This window comes from Pogona vitticeps, chromosome 3 (assembly GCF_051106095.1).
Source record: "Pogona vitticeps strain Pit_001003342236 chromosome 3, PviZW2.1, whole genome shotgun sequence".
In the NCBI taxonomy this organism is placed as follows: Eukaryota; Metazoa; Chordata; class Lepidosauria; order Squamata; family Agamidae; genus Pogona; species Pogona vitticeps.
In genome coordinates, this window is record NC_135785.1 from 127559123 (window position 1) to 127567646 (window position 8524).

Sequence of the window (8524 nt, forward strand, 5' to 3'; positions counted from 1 at the left end):
TCTTACGACTACTTGGTCTTCTGACCCTGCAGCACAGGCTTCTGCGGTTTAGCCCATAGCGCCACCACGTCCACACTGTTTACAAGTAGCCTTTGGTTTATTCAATTGTTGATTTTGATGGGATGGTTCTTGCATTTTTTTGACACCAAAGGTGTTGGAAATGAAACTGTTGGTGTCTCAGGGTGCCTGTATCTCAAGGTGGTGATTCAGGTACAATGTTGATGGTTGAGTATCAGACTGTTGTTGACTACCAGAATTAGTTCTAAGAAGGTTCATGAGGACAGACTGTAATGGAATTTTACAAATATAAATTGGTAATTCAGGACCTCCTTGAAACAATCCACAGCCTGTAATGATTTCCCCTGGGGAAACAGTTCCAGTCTGAATTGTCTATTTTTCTAACAGCAACTTTAGTGAAGTTTTTACAAAGGGGCAAGCAGAGGTTGGCGTCTTTTCCCTAAATACTGTAATAGAGACACTTAGAATGCCCATTTCTAAGTGACAGCTTTGTCTTGCAGGAGACATTCTTTAAAAAGGGGGCCAAAGGGGCCATTAAAAAGGTGGAAAATTGAGTAACAATGAAGATAGTCCTTATTGTAACTTTTATTAACTGGGTAAAAAAATAAAAAGAAAAGGCTATCAGTAACTTTCTTCTTAACAGAGAATTGATAAGTGAAGAAAATATTTATATGGAAAAAGAAGGCTTCAAGCAATTGAAGAGGTGTTGCTTTCGTGGTGGTTAGAAAGCAACTGGCAGCCAACTGTTGGGTGGCTGGGCATGCATTATAGTAAGGCTAATGATCTTTCTCAGGCTCTGTAAGATTTTGGGAGGCATCTGTGCAGGCACAGAACAACCCATTGATGTGAATCACAGAGACAATGAAGCCAATTGGACTAGTGACAGAAAAACTGATGATGGAAAAGCACCCTCAGCTAGACATGAGGGAAGCATGTTTCCATTTCTCTATCATATATAAAAGGCAGCATTAATGTGATTTAAGTATGTACAAAAACACACAGTAAATTTAATAGGAAAAAGGAAACAAAAAAAAAACCTTTCGAAAACAATTCTCACTGAAAACTTACATACTTAAATATTGGCTTATTGGGAGCTTTTCACTACAAGTACTTTTTCTTTCCTTAGATTTTTTTAAACATCTTTTTCACAGCTAGATATATTGATAGATATATTGAACTAAACCAGTAGGTATTTTCTAAATCCTTTAAAAAGCAAGCCACTTCATTTCCCCCCATGTAATATTAATTGATTGCAATGTTGGGATTTTTCTCTGCCCTTCTCTTGAACAAGTTCTAAAATAACGAAGAAGGAAATCAGTTTCAAGTCTAGCATTGTGGTCAGATGTCACCCTTTAAATGCAGAATTTTGTTCTCAGGATTGCCATGCAGTATTTGGAATTGTGACATATGGGGGTGTTTTAGGAAGCGTCAGCCCGTGGCCAGAACCATGCCAACTAAGACATAATATCTCAAAAAAAGTGATGGCACTTTAAAAATTAACTTTTTAAAAAAATATAAACAAATCTGCTTCATCAGACATAACAGAAGTAGATATAACATGGCAAATATTTATATATGGCATCAAAGTTGTGATTGGTTGGTAAGAAAGTCAGAAATATCTCCCAATATTCTATTTGTTTTGGTGTGGGGGTTATTTATTGCTTTAGATTGGTTTTTAAAAATTGTGATTTGGTTAATTGCTGTTGTTCTCATTGGACCACTGGTATCTCTTAGAGTAGGATGTAAAACAGTACAAGTCCTCCCTCTAGAACATATATTAACCTCTTCATGCATGTCAGTGTGTTGTTATGTTTGCTATCTGCTTAAAAAACTTTGCTGGGGTTTGTTTGTTTGTTTATTGAAATTATATCCTGCACCATCTGGCAACCAGGCCATTCTGGGCAGCTAACAATAATATCAGCAACAATATTAAAACATGATAAAAATAAATTAATACATAACCAAATAGGCTACATTAAAACAGATGGTAATGAAAGTGGTAAAAATGGGTGATGGAGAGGATGGCAAAAAGGGTGGTAAAAGGGAGCTGAGATCTTAATGCTCCGGGAAAGCCTGGTGGAAGAGCCAGGTCTTCAATGCTCTTTTGAACCCATCCAGCACAGCTGCCAGGTGGTTATCAATAGGCAGGTTGTTCCATAGGCAGGGGGCGATCAGCGAGAAGGCCCAGTTTCTTGTTCTTTCCCTCCAGGCCTCCTTCAGGGTCAAGGCCCTCAGCCACCCTGCCTGTGAAGAATGGATATTATGGGCAGATCTGTGTGGGAGTGGGTGTATTGATAGGTACTGAAGTCCTAAATTGTTTAGGGCTTTGAATATTATCTTCATAACCTTGAAGTCAATGCAGAAACAAACCAGTAGCCAATGAAGGATGGCCAGAGTGTGGGAGATGTGCTGGAATTTCTTCACCCCAGTTATTAATCTGGCCACCAAAATCTCAACCAGTTGAAGTCACCGCATCAGCCTCAAGTGTAGCCCCATGTAGAGAGCACTGCAGTAGTCTATTCTTGAGATTACGAGGGCATGAATCAGCATAGTGCCCCCATGTCTAGATAGGGACACGGCTGGGCAATCCTTTGAAAATGGAAATGGGCTGCCCTGACCAGAGATGCCACCTGGGTTTCCATAGTGAGATCACTCCCCCAAACGAGAGTGAGTTTCCCAATCCACTGACTCCAGGGGTGCCCACGCACATGATTTCCATCTTGTCCAGATTCAACCTCAGTCCATTTGCCCTAATCCACTCCAGAACAGAATATATATACAGTGGTGCCCTGCATAGCGATGATAATCCGTTCCAGATAAATCGTTGCTATCAGAAACAAAAATTTTTATTTATTTATTTATTTATTTATTTTATTTCTATCCCGCCTATCTGATCATATTAGACCACTCTAGGCGGCTTACAGTAAAAACAACAATGTAATTTTAAAACTTTACAGCAGAAACTTAAATAAAAAAATAATAATAATAAAGAACAGAATAAGAAAAAAGATCGTCAAGGGTTTTCTGTTGGGAAGGCCCGCCTATACATCAATGTTTTTAGTTGTTTCTTAAAAATGCCCAGCGAGGGAGCCGCGTGAATCTCAGGGGGCAAGTTGTTCCAAAGGCGAGGAGCCACCGCCGAGAAGGCCCGGATTCTGGTCTTTTCCTTTTGGGCCTCTCTCGGTGTTAGGCTCCTCAGCCTTATCTCCTGGCTCGCGCGAGTGACACGGGTAGATCTAGATGGGAGAAGGCGTTCCGCCAAGTATCAAAACCCCATAGGAACACATTGAAACCCCTTCAGTGCGTTCCTATGGGGGAATAAACTCACCGCTATGCGGAAATCCCCCATACGGCTGCCATTTTCGCCACCCGGTTTGCGAGGGAAAGGGCGCAAAAACGCTGCGGGCAGACATTTTTTTCTTCCGGTGACCATTTTGGAACCGCCGATCAGCTGTTTCTAAAACATCGCAAGGCGAAGATCGGTAAGCAAAACGCTTACCGATCATCGCAATGCGGTGTTTTCCCATTCAGAACATCGCAATGTGATCGCAAAATCCACATCGCTATGTGGATTCGTCGTTAAACGGGGAGCTCGCTATGTGAAGCACCACTGTATATTCCATGTGTGTGTATACACATATACACATACACATACACACACACACACACACACACACATGTATATACACATATATCCGCACATATACACATAGAACGCTATATATATATGTGTCGTGGATTCTATCTATCTATCCATCTATCCATCTATCCATCCATCCATCCATCTATCTATCTATCTATCTATCTATCTATCTATCTATCTATCTATCTATCTATCTATCTATCTATCTATCTATCTATCTATCTATCTATCTATCTATCTATCTATCTATCTATCTATCTATCTATCTATCTATCTATCTATCTATCTATCTATCTATCTATCTATCTATCTATCTATCTATTCTGTTTGTGTGTGTGTGTGTGTGTATTTATGTAAGAAGCACAGATATTCAAGAATGTTTAGAATATATGTTTAGAACACTTTAATGTAATGATAAGTAAGAGATACAATATCTATAAACAACATAGATAAGTTGTAATCTGTTATACAGTGGTGCCTCGCTTAACGAGCGCAGGTTGCTGTCCAGAGCACAGGTTGCTGTCCTCTGAAGGTGCCGGCCACAGAGACTGGCAAAACGTCAGGAAGAACAACCTTCAGAACATGGCCAACGAGCCCGAAAAACCCACAACCATGACGAGCGCACCGTTTAACGATGAATCCACATAGCGATGTCGCAATTGTGATTGCAAAAGTGATCGCATTGCGATGTTTAGATAGGGAAAAAAATCACTTTGCGATGATCGGTAAGTGTTTCGCTTACTGATTTTCACATAGCGATTTTTTAAAAACAGCTCATCGGTGGTTCCAAAATGGCTGCCGGATGCCCCAAATGGCCGCATGCAGCATTTTTGCACCCTGCCCTCACTTACTGAGGGTGCGAAAATGGAAGTGCTATGGGGAAACTTCGCACAACGGTGAGTTTAGGAGCCATAGGAACACATTAAACTATGTTTAATGTGTTTCTATGGTGTTTTTGGTTCCGTATAGTGATGTTTCCCCATTGCGAGGGTTAATCTGGAACGGATTAACCTCGCTATGTGGGGCACCACTGTAGTAACATATTTATAGATTAAGAGGGTTAGAGTGGGCATGGGGTAAGATCTGATCTTTTACAGGGAACGCTAAGTTTTCTGGCTCCCTATAGTTCCATAGGGCACAGCTCAAAGATGAGCTGGGGAGTTGTTCTCACTGACCATTGTTGGAATAGGGTGAGGGTGAGGGAGGGGGGAAATGGTGGAAGGGAATTAGGTATAGGTAAATGGGTGACACTGAAAAGAAAATTAGAACGAAGCAGACAATCTGGCTTAGTAAATTATGAATATAGACTGTATACCACAATATGTACAAAATCTATTAGACAAATATTGAAAAAGAATATATTTCTAAAGACAGCATATAGAATGTATGACTGTAATGTTAGATAATCTTCAAATCTTATTTTATAATGTGAATGGGTTGGGGTCACCAGTGAAAAGATATAGAGTCATTAAGACTATTCAAAAATCAGGAATAAATGTGTTGTTACAGGAGACTCATCAAAATAAGAATAAGAAAGAGATAATTAAGCACCCAATGATAGGTGAACAATATATCACAAATGGAACAAATAAGGCTAGAGGGGTGGCAATAATATTTATGAAGAACTCAAAATTTGAAGTGATTGATTATATGGGAGACCTTGAAGGCAGATATGTTATAGTAAAAGGAAAATTGGAAGACAAATTATTAACTATTGGTCAAGCAAATGTTATGCAGAGCTTTTTAAGAAAGGTAAAAGAATTTGCCTGGGGAGAAATTATCCTAGGTGGAGACACAAATTGTATTTTAAACAAAATTGATACAACATCAAAAAATAGAAAGGTATCAAATGATGATAATAAAATTAAGAAGCTAATACAGAGATCAGGTTTAATTGATGGCTGGAGATATTTAAACCCTAAAGCAAAAGAATATATATATTTTTCTAAAAGATATTGTACCTACTCAAGAATTGATCACTTCCTTATATCAGAGACTTTGGCCCCAAATTTAGACAAAATATAATTTGCCCCTGAGATAGCCTCAGATCATGCACCATTAAAACTTGGATTTGTGATGCAAAGAGTAAATCTAGATTTTGGAAATTGAGCTCTAATGTTTGTTTAAATATAGAAATTATTGAAAAAATAAAGAAAGAAATTAAAAATTTCTATGAAATAAATGATACTGAAGAAATAAAATCAGCATTGCTATGGGATGCCTTAAAAGCCTACCTAAGAGGAATTTTTATTATGGAAACTTCTAGAATAAAGAAAGAATGAAATAAGCTCCAAGAACAATTAGAAAGTAAAATAAAAAACTATCGGAACAACATAAGCAGCTAGGAACCAAGAACATACTTAATGAATTAACAAAAACTAGAGCAGAGTTAGAAGCATTGGATACTGCAAAGGTTCATACTGCTATGAACTATTTAAAGAGAGAATATTATGAACATGGAAATAAAAACACTAAACTGCTATCACATGCAGTTAAAAAGATGGCAGAAAAAATAACAATTATCTCACTAAAAACAAAGGAAGGAATAACGGTAAATTCACAGCAACAAATACTCTCTACATTCATGGAATATTATAAAGATCTATATAAATCAGAAATACCACCAGACACAAATACTAAGAAATTTATACAAACATTACCAATAAGCCAAATTTTAGAGAAAAATAAAGATTATTTAAATAGCCCAATAACGAAAACCGAGATAAATTCAGTTATTAAAAAACTTAAGAAAGGAAAAGCACCAGGCTGTGATGGATTCACAGCTGATTTCTATAAAGTATGGGAAGAAGATGTCACAGAACATCTTCTAAAGCTATTCAACTCAATTTTGGGAGGTGAGAAAATACCAGAGTCATGGCATACGACCAGAATAATAACTATATTAAAACCAGAAAAAGATCCAATGTTTCCTTCATCGTACAGACCTATAACATTGCAAAATCAAGATCAATTTTTTTCAACAATCCCTTGTCTCCAATCCTATTTGCATTAATAATAGAACCTCTTGTGACAAAAATAAGAGAAAGTGAAAACATTAGGGGACTGTCCACAAAAAATAGACAACACAAAATAAACTTATACGCAGATGATATGCTCCTTTTTTGGAGGACCCATTACAAAGAATAGAACATTTAAAAGAAATATTAGAGGAATATAGTCAATATACAGGTTTAAAAATTAATTTCCAAAAATCTAAATTATTATGTTTAAATATCCCTATTAGAGAACAAAATGAAATTAGAAAAGCATCTCATTTAGAGTTATGTTATTCAAGTTTTAAATACTTAGGAATATGGGTAACAAAAAATCTTAATCAATTAATCTACAGAAATTATAAAAATATATTTAAATTCGCAAAAGAAAAAATGACAAAGTGGGTCAATTTGAACCTATCAATGCTGGGGAGAATCACTTTGATTAAGTCTCATATATTACCAAAATTTCAATTTCTATTCCAAAATATCCCATTACAGCCAGATACAAAAAAGTAAAACTATGGCAAGGAAAGCTAGAAAAGCTTATTGCAGGAAAGGGAAAGAAGATAAGATTCATAAATAGTGTCAAATATAGGCAGGGTCAAAAGGGGGGATTAGGGATACCACAGCTTCAAAAATATTATGAAGCTTTACAAATAATCCAAATTATTAAACTTATACAAATTGACGAGACTTGTAAAAATACTGATTGGGTCAAAATGGAAAGTGAAATGAAAACGGAAATAGTAAACAAGTATATTTACACTACTAAAAAATTGGAAAAGGAGAACAAATACAGAACACATTCATTTCTGAAACATTAAGGATATGGAGAAAACATAGTAAAACATTGCCCCCCCCCAGTATCCCCTTTATGTTCCCCCATGGATCACCCAGATTTTAAGTCTAAAGAGAAATATGCACAATTTAAGGAATGGAAGCAAATTGGAATATATAGAATTAATGATTTATTCGATTCAGGGGAACCAATTACTATCAGGCAAATAGAAGAGAAAACAAAGCAAATAAAAAGCAATTGGCTACAAATAAAACAAATAAGAAGTTTTGCTACTCACTTACAACAAAAAATGGCTTTCTAAGAACATTAACTGAATTTGAACAATATTGTATACAAAAAGATAAAAATAAAAAGAGAGGACTAACCTCACTAATATATAAAAGCATTATTGAGAAATAATATGGAAAAGGTGGAGGATCTAAAACATTGTGTGAAACAAATTTAAATATTAATATACGAGAGGAATTTGGACAGGAATCTGGAAAAAAATACCCATATAAATCTATATCAGCAAGTGCAAAAGAAACGGTTCTAAAGGTAGTGCATCGGTGGCATCTATACTCTACAAAACTACATAGAATTAATAAAGATATATATGATAAATGCTGGAGGAACTGTGGACAAAAAGGAACTCTGGAACATATGTGGATCTCTTGCCCCAAAATAGAAGCTTTTTGGCAGGAGGTAGTTAGATGGATAGAAACACTGACTAATCAAAAAATAGATATTAATGAAACATTAATGTTATTTTCATTATTCATGGAGGAAAATGAGAAACTACAATATAAAGAATTAGTTGCAAATCTTATAGGCACCGCAAGATCTGAAATAGCTAAAAATTGGAAAAAAGCCCAGGATCTCTCATTGCAAGCATTCACAAGTAAAATATGGCATACATTGCTGATGGAAAAAATGACCAATAAAGTTAGATTACATAGAGGAGAAATAAGCCATAGTAAATTCACAGAATATTGGAAGTCATTATTAAAATATACTGACAAAATAGACTTGAGACAATTTTAGATTGTTGGTCAATGTTTCTTTAAAAGGTGACAGGGAATGGTATAT